Source organism: Strix aluco, chromosome 3 (assembly GCF_031877795.1).
Source record: "Strix aluco isolate bStrAlu1 chromosome 3, bStrAlu1.hap1, whole genome shotgun sequence".
Taxonomy (NCBI): domain Eukaryota; kingdom Metazoa; phylum Chordata; class Aves; order Strigiformes; family Strigidae; genus Strix; species Strix aluco.
The window spans coordinates 3,221,523-3,234,114 of NC_133933.1; the positions used below are offsets into that span (position 1 = coordinate 3,221,523).

General features: G+C 41.0%; 2 long non-coding RNA genes across 2 annotated transcripts in view; both read left to right on the forward strand.

Annotated features, from left to right (window-relative positions):
* Nucleotides 1–12,592, forward strand: part of LOC141920437 (uncharacterized) — a 66,720-nt gene that overhangs the window by 43,658 nt on the left and 10,470 nt on the right. The window lies entirely within an intron of this gene.
* On the forward strand, nucleotides 4,925–11,517 carry LOC141920439 (uncharacterized). The gene is made up of 4 exons (XR_012622342.1): nucleotides 4,925–5,060; nucleotides 7,572–7,632; nucleotides 8,647–8,791; nucleotides 10,001–11,517. It is a non-coding gene; the product is annotated as an uncharacterized LOC141920439 (long non-coding RNA).

Sequence of the window (12,592 nt, forward strand, 5' to 3'; positions counted from 1 at the left end):
GCACTGACATGCTGCTCGTGCTACATTTGAAGAGTGTAATTCTGTTCATTTCCAACTTCTATTTCTGACTTTTACTGGTACAAACTGAGATTTAAAAAGGCTCCATTATACCACGGTAAATTTGGAGCTGTTTGTTAGTCATGAGGAACAAGACTGTATAAAAATTCAACTTAATTCTGTTGGTGCTTCTTAATTTTGTTTTGCTTCTATGGCCCATCTTCATCTGTTACAAAAATCCTAGTGCTTCCCTCATCTTCTCCAAAAATTTTTTTCTTTTTTGCTTTTATACCTGTCAGCTGTTGATGTGGAAGACACTGATTTTTTTGTAACTGAGAACAGTTGATAGAGGGACTAGCAGGCAGAGAAGGAAGAAGGAAAGAGGGAGTCCTGTACTTTGAACCCTATTTTTTGTGTGGACTAGTTTCAGGAGACCTTTGGCCATGTTCTCTAATGCTTTTTGTGATATATGTAGGCGTTTGCACTTTTGTGGCTGTAAGTAATGTCCAGTCATAAGGGAGTCATTTTGAACGTCTGAGGTGCCTAGAGGGGGGAATTCACTCCCTGCCTTGTGGACTTTTTTTCCTGTGTTAGACTACAGCATTTTTTCTTTCTTTCAAGAATTCAGAAGGGGGATACTCAATGGAGCAGGGATCATGTCAAGGGCATGCTGAAATGAATGAAGTTGCATACACACCTACTTCTGGGTGAACAGATGTTAGTGAAAGGAGGGCTGGAGAGGTGTTTTCAAAAGCATATGGGTGATTGCAGACTACAAGCCTTCTAAATGCTTTAAAACCTCTGCCCCTGACTTTTGTCCCGATTAAGGTATGGATTTGGTGTATAGATTGTGAATCTATGCACCACAGAAGCTATACAGCTTCCAAGTCTGTTTTCCCTGTATATAAAAGGAAAAAAAAGATTGTTGTTTTTTCTCTGTTACTCTGTGAATGCTTCTTGGAGAAAGAGGTTTCATACCTCCGTGAATATCTGTAAAATTGAATGTTCAGAAGGTTTAATTTTGATAGTACTAGAGAGAGTAAACTGGAAAACAAATCCAAGTTAGTTGCCCGCTTCAAAGATCCCCTCAAAAAGACCCACAGCTGAAGCACTTCAAGGTTCAGACTGTCCAAACCGCAAAGAGGATAGAAGGATCCAGAACAAGTATGAGAAATTCATTTTGCAGTCCAAAAGAGACAAAGGGGCCTTGCAGAAAAGGATTGTGGAACTGGAAGCTGAACTGAAAAGATACAGACGTGAGACACCTCCAGGCCGAGAGAGAGAATGAAGAGGTCTGCTTTCTGAAGGTAAGTCTACTGCCTTTCAGCTATAGAGGATTGTGCCTTTTCTTTTTAATTTTCTGTGCTTCTTGTCAGTGTACATTAGAGTGGGTTTCATGACAGAGGGAATTCTACGTAGAAATGGCTATATTCAGTTCTTCTATACGGAGTCACGTCTAGCTCCTGTTTGACAAGCACATCTTTTCTAGTTATTTTTGAGACAAGGTGAAGGGATCTGAACCTATAGTATTGATAGTATGATTATGTCTGCTGGGTGTTTTGGGTTGCTTTTTAATGGATACTCTCAAAGAATTAAACACAGCTCTTTGTCAACATTTTCACTTCTGGATGACATTAGTGGTAACAAAAGGCTCATTGTTTATTATTTGTTTAGTCTGCTGGCAAAACTGATTACTTGGAATAATACCACTAAGTTTATTTCATGCTGTAAATCCCATCTTAATAAAACATTTTTCAAGGAATAGGTGAAGTCAAAATTAGATGTTTCTTCATGGGATGATTGTGTGCTTTTACACCGTTAAGAAAATATTTTATCTATAACACCAAGTAAGTCTTTCTACACAGTTGGTGCCTACTTTGTTTGAACTTCTCAAAAGGAGAAAAATAAGTAGATAATGTGAAGCTTATGCTTTTTTTTCCCCCCCACGCTGTCTTCCTCTTTCCATATTCTTGTCCTTGAGGCATCTGCCAGAAGTGGGGCCTCCTGTCACTGCTGTCAGCCAATTGCCACCCGCTGGATCTTCCACAGTGTCCTTGGTCTGTACTTGGAGGCTCTACCTGCGTCTTCGTTAGCAGGTGTAGCAATCTGGAGAGGGGAACTCTCAGTGCAACAACCTGATGTTTGAGCCACGTGTTGCAAGGGTTTTACTTTTGATGAGCTGCCCAGTGGTGGCTGGGATGCATCTTCTGGTTGATTTGATCTGAAAATAATCCAATTTGCTTTTTTTTTCAAGACTACCCGGTGATATGAACCACAGTGCAAGATGCATGGACAACTGGAAGATTTGCATCGAAAGCATTCTGCATCCGAACTGAGATGGTCATGTAGAAGTACCCTTTGATTTGTTTCACCTCTTCTATAGGCTTCAAAAACTTGAAGGTCAGTTTAGTTCTCCTGCTGACCGTTGTTCAGTGGATGACCTGCAAGGATAGGAGAGCCTGTGCTGCCAGCCTGTTCCAGGCCTGTCTCATGAAGACTGCTCCAAGCTCTGAAGGCAGCTAGCCTTCCAGCCCAGTGAGACTCTTCTAACACTACCAGGGAGCTCTGATTCAGTCCTGCCTGTGAATATGTGCATTCTGTCCTAGGGAGTACTTATGCGTGGGCGAGGCCTTTCTGCCCAGCAATCTCATTGAGTATTAGGAATGTGGATGAATATTATTTGCACTTTTTGGATGGAGAAGCCAGAAAGCCACTGTCCTGCCACTCACCAGTGGGTCAGGAGGAGAAGGGTGAATCCTGTTTTCATGCTCAATAGATTCTGTGGGTAGTCTCTGTATTCACTACTTCAGGCCTTGTATACCAGCCCCCTGCTCATTATGGAGAGAATTCATAACTCTTTTACATGTCTATTCTTTTCCCTGTAGTTGTTAGATGCACTCTTGAGAAGGAAAGAACAAAAGAAGAGAAAACTTAAAATTCTAAACACTCTTAATGTCTGGCAGTTAGACAATATTAATTATACATGTATCTGTGTATTTAGAAACTCAATAAAACTATTTTATTTCTCAATGATCCAGAAGAACAGCTTGTTCTGTAAAAGGCATTTTCTAACTATAGACAGGTATCAATTTCTTTATTGACTGAATTGATTCCTTCCCCTGCTAATGCATCTGCTATCCTGCACCTCCTGATAAGGTGACTCTGACATACAACTTTACATCTTGGATAGAGGGGATGAAGAAAACTGTTTTGTTCCCAATGCTGTCAGTATACAGCCACTGCACATGGGTGCTTTGAAACTTTGCTTTCATCATCCTAAAAGTTCCCTGATAACTGTTCACTTAAATAGCACACCACTTCATATTATATTTTTTTTCATGAGCCAAATATATTATGAGAATGAAGGCTGTCTGTCTTGGATCTTCACCAATGTTATTTTTGTCTCTGACCACAAATTTAATTTGTTCAAAAGCTGATGAGCGTGATGTCTTTGTGGTGACCCACACACTAGAATGAACTCCAGGCTCTCCTTGTCTAGGAAGTACTTGCCAGAACTGATAATGCCATTAAGCAGCTGGGAGGAATTCAAGTGCAGGTGAACTCAGGTCTTTAAGCTGCTGTTGCTTCTTTAGAGAGTGGTTTGAGTGAGTGTAAAGTCAGTCTTGGATTTTTAGACATCGGTTTACAACTTTTAAAGGGATTCAGAGGTTTGAAGACACTTTTAAATCATCACAGCGGGAAGATCCAGCATCATAATCTGAAGATGATACAGGAAATGAGTATACCTCTTGGTCAGAGTATTCCCCTACAGTGCTGGGGAATAGGGAAGCTAATGGAGAGACAGCAAGAGAGCTAGTGAAGAGCTACAGTCTCCAGTGGCCTGCAGTTGAGAGATGTAGAGGACCCTGAGCGTGAAACTTTCCTGCCTATCTGGAGAAAGATAGGTCTCTCTTGTATTCTGCACAGCTGGAAAGGAGGAGAAGCACTCAGCCTTATGGCATGATGCATGCTGTGTCTGCCAACAGCTTCCTTCTTCAGAGTGTAATTAGCATTGGACTTGGACAGATCCAGGAAACGGGGGAACATATACATGATTTCATTAATATTAATAGACTTGCTAAAGAAGAGTTCTACATGTTGACAAGATAATGCACAGCTTTAATATAGCTAATTTCTAGAGCTGGCGGGCATTCTGGTGTCTTCCTTGTGGAAAATGCCCAGCTATAACATTTCTTTTCAGTGTTTAACATGACTCCTGAGGGAGATGCAGGTAAAATCCTGGTCCCAGTTTCTGTCAAAGCACCCGCTTCCCTTACTAGGTCCCGGCCTTCCACCTCACTTTTTCAAATAAGTGCTCAGACTCTGAGAGGAGAATGTTTAAGCTGTTGTTCAAAATTAACATGGAGCATGTGGTGTCTTTTCCCCCTACCCAGGGCAGCTTGTTAATTAAAATGGAGGATTTGAGAGCGTGCCTGGAAGGAACCCAGGATGGAGAGGCAGAGCAAATGAGAGGACAGACATATGAAGCACAGCAAGCTGTTTTTTGAAATTGAAGAGTTAAATCCAAGTTCAAAAGGACAAAGAAAGGGAAAAAGGAAAAATCTTGTTTCTGGAAAATGAGAAGGCGCTTATCAGAGGAAATGTGGATGTGTTGATGTATGTGTGCCAGTGTACAGCTGTTTTCTTTCCAGTTCCCATGCTTACTCTGAAGTGGTTTAACTTTTGAAATATATAAAAGAAAGGTGGCTTGTTGCTTGTTTCCTGTATCGGGAGGGATGAAAAAAGAAGGGGCAGGTTTTGCACCATTGAAGTTGCAAGGGGCACAGTGTTTCCCTTAATGTCCATTGGTATTGAATAGAGAGAAAAACAGCTTTTTAGCTTTGTGCAGTAAAAAATAACTAATGTGATCTTTTGGCATTCGTGTTAGGAAAGAAGCATGCATCCTCAATGGGAACTCTGTATTTCTACAGCATAAAGAGAAACACTACGTTGGTGGTGGTAGTGAAGCTGTGTTCTTCCTGGCAAAACACTGGGGGAAGCAGTGAAGACATCCTTACACTTCCTAGTTCTCCAGGGCTGTGAGTTTGCAGGTCACAACACCGGTATGTGACTAAGGGGAGTGGGATAATTTTTCTCTAGCAAGTCAAATCATGAGAACTGAATTCTTGTGGTTCCTGTAACATCTAACATAGGGGAGTAAGAGTGCTTGGAAATGCACTGCTGAGTGCTTTTCTGCCACGTATCCCTCTTTTTATCAAGCTGGGATCTGGATCTGATCAGCAGCTGGTCGCTAAACCTGCCCCTGCAAAACAGATGACTTCAGAGAGCTGAGATGTTCCAGCAAGTCACCTTCACTTTTATAACCTGCAGAGCTCTCCAGTGCTGCAGATATTGTAAGAATTGTGCTTTAGGAAAACATACCCCCTGAAACAGCTGTGTTAACCTCTAGCAAGTCCCTTGAAATCTGCAGTGCTGTCCCAGGCACACAGTGCAAACAAAGCCCCAGTTGCTGTAGGACATTTGTACCAGGGTTTCCTGATTCTAAGTGTGGTGAGATATGGCCTAAAATGAACCATTGTTATAACAATGACAAAAGACGCTGGGGTAAAAATCATGTTATTTCCTTTGGAAAGAAAAGAGTTCTATTTTTAATTATTTTTTCCTTAATCTTTCTATTTCATTCTACCAGTGTTTATAGTACAGAGTACAATACTTCTTGTTGTGATTGTTCTTTGTGTGACTGGGACTTAAGTAGACATTCTGCAGCAAAATGTCTGGGATACAGAGTCCAAATTGCTTGTGCGGTAGGAAGTTCTAAAAAAATCCCACACAATCCCCACCCACCCACAAAAAAATCCCCCAAACCCAAACAAAACAAACAAACAAAAAAGCCTGAAAGACTGTCATAGTTCCCATGTGGAAAATTATTACATCCTTTGGAATGTAGCTTTCGTATCTATTCTGTTAGGATTCTTTTCTTAAAAGGGATATTTTCTTTTTGGAAAATCAGATTTGCTGCAGAATTGAGGGTATTGATTTTGATTGCTAAAAGAAAGTCTGCCGTTGGCAGTGTTTTCGCTTTTTTTGGTGTTGAATGGTTGGCAGGGTATCTGCTTCAGTCAGTTCCCTTGCTCTCCTGTACAGCCAGTGGACCCAAACAGACCTCTGTGACTGCAGAGCATCCTAGTCTTCAGGGAGGCTTTCATGCACATATTAGGCTGGTATTATTGCTGAAGGAGGTTGGTTTTTCCTCTTTGCTGTTATTGTCATTTCTCCCTTGCGATGGCACAAGCAGCATGGCTGGCAAGGGAACAGATCAGGAAAGTAAACTGAGTGAAAATTTGTAGAAATATGAAAGAATTAAACTGAATTGAGAGGTGGGGAAAAATGGAAAATCTTGTTTCCCCCGCCTTTCTGGGGAGTGAGGGTGCGTTTGGGAGGGAGGGGGTTGTTGTCTCCTTCTCTCTTAATTTTAAAGGGTTTTAGCCAGTGGTAGAGGGATGGCTGGACTGCTTTTTTGCACCTCAAAAATTACTTCATTCAAGGCTTTGTGGCAGAACAATGTGAGGAGGTTACAGTCCTACTGTAGATGAGATGATGTACTGTAGATGTTGCAGAAACATTAATATTGTCTGTTCAGCCTCTTTTGTGGGTACTAAGGCTACATCCAGATGAGGAATTCCAGGGGCGTGCTGGTATAGCACTGTGTACCTTATGTGGCTACTGGCAAAATTGCATTTCACAGTAGCCTAGTAAAAAAAACCCAAACAAACAAAAAAAAACAAAAAACAAAACAAAAACCCAAAAAAGTTATAACCAAGTATGTCTTCCAGCAACACAGTGTTGCTGGTGAAAAAGTTGTTTCTGTGTGCATGGTTATGTGGGCAACAGATTCTATTTTGTCCTGTGTCTCCCAGGTGATCTGTGTTTAAGGGAGAGGTCTGTAATGAACACCAAAGGTGGGATTTTCCAAAAGGATTGTAAAAAATAACTGTACTAGACTTATGTCAGAAGTCTGGGGAAAACAACAGTCAGATCCCTCAGTATATTTGAGAAGTGATTTTTGTACCGTAAACAAAAAATAGGAAACACACACTTAGGATGTCCTTGTGTATTATGACTGAGACAAATGAACAGCTCACCTTGTTGACCTCCCCTGCCTTTACTAGCAGTCATCTGATCTTCCCTCCTGTGCTGGCACTGATGCTTACCAAAATGGCTGGAAAGGGCTTTTGTTGTGGCATGGGGTGTTTTGCAGAGATTATTTCTACTATTTTAGCAAGTTGAATAGGCTTACTGGGTGCTCAAAAAGGACTTTTTGATCTTGACTTTACAAGCCTGGGACACTGTCCATAGTAAGTGACCAGCAGAGAGGAGAGGGACTGCTCCCTTTCACCTGAAGCATTCACCTGAAGAAAACTTCTAATTAATTTCAAAGTGTTCTCTGAAACCATAGGTTGGTGAAGAAAAAAAATTTCAGAAGTACTTTATCAAGTATGTCATGCTGCCTCAGCCCTTTGTTCTCATTTATGGCAAGTGAATGGTATCCACAGACACGTATGCACAAATAACAAATAATTTATCAAGTTATGATCTTTTCCATTATTTTACAGGATGCCTGCCTGAAGGAAATAGCAGAGCCGAAGGTCTTTGTTGAATGGCTGATGTATGGTGGTGAGTTAGGTTGGAATACAACCCAAAGCAGAAAAGGGAAACACGTTTTCAGCATCTCTGTGCTGTTTAGATAATGTGTTTTACTGAAGTTTTGATAAAACTATTAATAAAAAATTAGAAAATAATAATCTTACCACATCATGGAAACTACTTTGTTTCCTACAAGGTGATTCATGAGTGCAGATGAAAAACTCTGCTGCACAGTTTCTTTGTTTTGCACTCCATTTTGAGAAACCATTAGGAATCTCATCTACAGGTTAATTGCCATGAAGACAGACTTTGTTCTTTTATCCTAATACTTGGCCCTTCCAGAATGTCTTCTGCCTGAGGAATTCAAAGTTTTTTGCAGGTATTGGAGTTTTCTGTGTCAAGGCACAGGGCTTGTGAGAATGGTGAGGAAAAGGCTTTGTAGACTGCATGCTGGAAGGCCCTTGGTGTACTTGAACATTCCCCACTTGGGTTTCCTCGCCCCTTCAGCTCCCAGTGATAGTAAGGGATGGAAATTTCTTTGGCATGTGGCAACTCTGTCCTGGAGAGAGGAGTTATGTAGGGGTTCATTCCACAGCAACATCTTCCAGGGTGGATTTTCTTTTCATTTAGTGTTAAATTTGAGTGTGTTTCACAGGTAAACGGTGCTGAGCTCAGCTGTGTGACCTAAAATGGAGTTTTAGAGTTGCTGGCTCTGCATTAGGGTGAGGAGGGCGGACAGTAGACTTCGGTATTGTACTGTCTGAGGTGTCTAAAAGAGAACTAGCTGTTGAATAAAACTGAGCAACCTTTTCCTAGTTACTCTTTACACTAAGTTGAATATTACCCAGTATATATACTGCCTCACCATTACTGAGGGTGTCAATGACTGTGGCTAATCCCATTTGGAAATAAGGATGTCTCCAGCCAGTGCAAAGTGGCATAATTGTACAATATCCCTGTGATTTGTAACTTCAGAAACATAAGAAGTTCGGTGGATAGTGTTTTCTTTAATGTGTTAAATGTATTAGTACCTCTGGTTTATAGGTAAGAAAGAAAACTGTTCACTTCTGGAGAAGATGGAGAACTACTGAAAGCCTTTGAGAAAGTCTCCCTTGTGTAGCGTGGCCTCAGCTCTCTGTAAGAATGCAGAGATGTTACCAGCTTCCCAGACCACTTGATGTTGAGTCAGGTATGCAAACTGTAGAGGTATCATTTCCTGTGTTCAGAAAAATATGCAGTCACTGAGATAGCTTCATTCTTCCCTAGACTCAAAACTGAGGGCATGTGCTTGGTGATTACTGGCTCCTGAAAGGAGCAGTGCAACTTGGCTGCTTCTGTTTTAAACTGTTTCATTATTTCATGCATGCACTTATATTACCCGGTGAGAAATGGGTGTACAGAATAGCTCTAGCTACTATGATCAACTAGAAGAGTCTAGATACTCCTCTCAGAAGCTACTCAGCCCCACAAGTGAAGTTGCATGGCTGGTTTGAAGCTGCAGGTGATTTCTGTGCAACATTGAGCTGCTTTTCAGTGAGAAAGGGAGGCAAGGGAGCTGTGCGAACAGGAGAGCCTGCGTGCTACAAGGGCAGTGTGCTAGTTCTCAGGATTAGAAACAAGCTGGAGCAGGCAAACAGGTACCCAACCAGCTACACAGGAGAGTTAAACTCAGCCTCAGCTTGCTAGGCCTGAATTAAATTGGCATTAACAGACTATGAGAAGAAGGGAGGTTTCACCCAGGAATAAACTGAATCTAGTTAACAAGCAAGGGGTATGGGAAATTCTCACTGAGGAAATGAAACAGAGGTTTGCAGGAAGTAATAGTTTTTTCCAGTCTTCAAAGTGGGCAACACTGCAAACTTATTTTCTGGTTTTTAAGTATGAATTGCTTATTGTCTCAGCTCTGACATTCACGTGCTTTTGGTGTGACTGCCTCAGGCAGTGTCACAGTTTTGCAATATTATAAACTTTATGAACCCATTGATAGGCATTTCTTAATAATGGCTGTTTTGCAGTGGCATAAGCAGGCCCTTTGTCAGTCAGATTAGCCTTGGCTCTTTGTGCTGAGATTCTGCTGTGTGATATTGGGGGTTGCTTTTTTTCTTAGAAGACTCTTGGAGTTCAAAACCCCAAACTGGTTGTCATCAAGGAGTGTGTTAACTCACACCTGGCTGTTTGTGTGGCCCTTTCAGTGTTAGATCTGAGAGCTCATTGCCTGAGTAGCTGTGATGGTGCCCTTGGCAATGCCAGTTTGGAGATAAAGGTGTTACTGGACTGAGCTCCCCAGAGCAGAACTTAATCAGAATGAGACACATTAACAGCGATAAAAGCTGATTTTTGTTTGGTTGCTTTTACTACTTATTACAAATATAACTTGTTTATCTTTTATCTATTTTAGAGAATGTAGGATGGCATGAAATATGCATTGAAAGGTACAGCAAGTTAACAGCAGTCCTTCATGAGAACCATGTGCATCTGTAAGTGTGGAAGGCTATGTTTGAAAACAGACTGATGACCTGAATAATGTGGTAATGGGATGGTTTGTAACAATTCATTATGCTGGCAACTTGAATTTCCAGTGTTAGTAGTGTGGTTACTTATTGTTTAATCAGTAGCCTGCTTAATCTTACTAACCCCTCTTATTGTTAACCTGCCTAACTATTGTTAGTAATCGGCTTATTGTTAGTAAGCCCTAACTACTAGTAGCAAATTTTGAGCTGTGCAAGTGAAAAATATACTTGGTTTTAGTTCTGTTGACAACTGGCTTCCACGGTACCATTTGTGTTCATGAAATTAGACACGGTCTCATTTACAGTCTTAATTATCAGAAAATAACAGTATTTTTTGCTCTTAAACATCTGTCTTCTCTGTTCTACAGCCACTTAAGCATGTGGGGGGTTTTCTCATGTGGCTAATCCTGGGATGCAGTTCTGTGAGACACTGATCATTACCAGCCAGCACTGAAAGGATGAAGTCCTGCTTGTCCCTGTCATCTCCTAACCTCACCCCCTCCTTTTGGCTGGGCTGTTTTAGTGACTTAATTTGACTCCAGGAAAGGATCTGAAAAACAAGGAGGAAAAGAGGGGAGAAGGGAGGACAGAGCTTGTGCTCTTCAGGCACAATCAAGCTGTTTTATACGCTCAGCTGTCTGTGAAGGGATTTGCTCTGTGAGTAAACATGATGTACTGCTTCTGAAGCATGCAGAGATGCCTGGTAATACTGGATTGGGCATTTATTTCTGTGTGCTTGTGCACACTTAGCACAGTGGGAGCACCTTAATACTGTTATTCCTTAATACAAAGCTAATATTTAAAGCACTACATTGGGTCCTACAACTTCCTTTGTATCTGTGCAGTTTGCCTTACTCATGTGATCCTTGATTTCTCTGCTGCTTTTTAGTATACAGTAGGGATGGGAATTTTTCTGAAAAAAAGTCTTTGATCTCATCTGGCATTCCTCAAATACCTGAAACCTTTGTTGAAGAAAGAAACAATTTTTGAGTTTTGCTGGAGTATGCAAGGACTTTTTTTTTTTTTCCTAAAGCCAAGTAATCACCAAAATATTATACAACCAGAGATGTAAGACTGAAATTCCACTGAGGGGTAAGGAGGACAGACCTCAAACCGTTTCTAATTTTATTTGCATGTTAACGTTTGTAAGCATGCAGCTGCCATATCTTGTAGTAAGTTAGTATTCCTGGACAAATGTATTCTGCATACAAAACTGATGTTTGACTTAAATTTGAGGGCAACTGTATAGACATACTTTTAGAGATAATTTTTAATATATATTTTGATCTTTAGAGTGCCTATTATCTGCTAAGCTCAGGCAAATATTTTGTTTTCTGCCATTCAGAAGCCTGAGGATTCTAAATGAGACTATAATTAAATAATTTCAAAACAGTGATGACTTTAAACGTTTTCTTCAGGAAGTTGAATTCTTTTGGTATTCCCTGCTTTTTGAGCAGCTGTAAGAGGTAATGACGTAATAATTTTTTCCTCAAAGCAAAAGAGAATGTTCTCTCCTGCTTGATGTTACAGTAACCGTACTTGAGAAGATGGTTTCTAGAGGAAACGGTACTGTGTATACAAATGCTTGAGAAATGCAGGTAAATTTGGAAGGCAAAGCAAGAGATATAAACACTCCCTGAAGAGGGGTGGTTGTCTGCCTGAAGCTCAAGATGTTGTGTAACAGTCCACAGCAGCAGCTGTTTGCTCCCATAGCCTCACTGGAGACCAGCTGGGTATCGTGCTTTTGGAGCCTGTGTCCTGGTTTTGGCTGGGATAGAGCTAATTTTGTTTTTTTTTTCCTTCTTAGCAGCTAGAATAGTGCAGTGTTTTGGATTCAGTATGGGATTTGATATGAGAATGATGATAACATACAGATGTTTTCAGTTGTTGCAAAGAAATCAAGGACTTTTCAACTTCCTATGTCCTGCTAACGCACAAGTACACAAGAAGTTGGGGGGAAGCACAGCCAAAGCAACGGACCCGAGTTGGCCCATGGAATATTCCACCTCAGGTAACGTCATGCTCAGTATATAGGTGAGGGTTGACCGGGAAGCTCGCTCTCACTTCTGGGATTGTGGTTTCAGGATTCTCTCTTCTGTGATCACTAGCCAGGAACAGGCTGGGCATCAGTCAGCAGGTGGTGAGCAATCATATTGTGCATCACTCATTTGTATTTTCTATTACTCTTATTATTTGAATTTTATTTCAATTATTAAATTGTTTTTATCTCAACCTATGAGTCTCCTTACCCTTACCCCTCCAATTCTCTCCCCAGGGTGGGGGTGGATGAGTGAGTGGCTGTGTGGTGTTTGGCTGACGGCCAGGTTTAAACCACCACAGCCTGTTTTTCAAAGTTGGACACTTTGTTTTTTAGAAGAAGTGTTCAGGTGGCACTTCTATGTTAGCTTTCAAAACTGTTATTGACTTCCCTCAGAACAATTCCACAATGTTGCACTTGCACCCAGAAAACACACAATAAC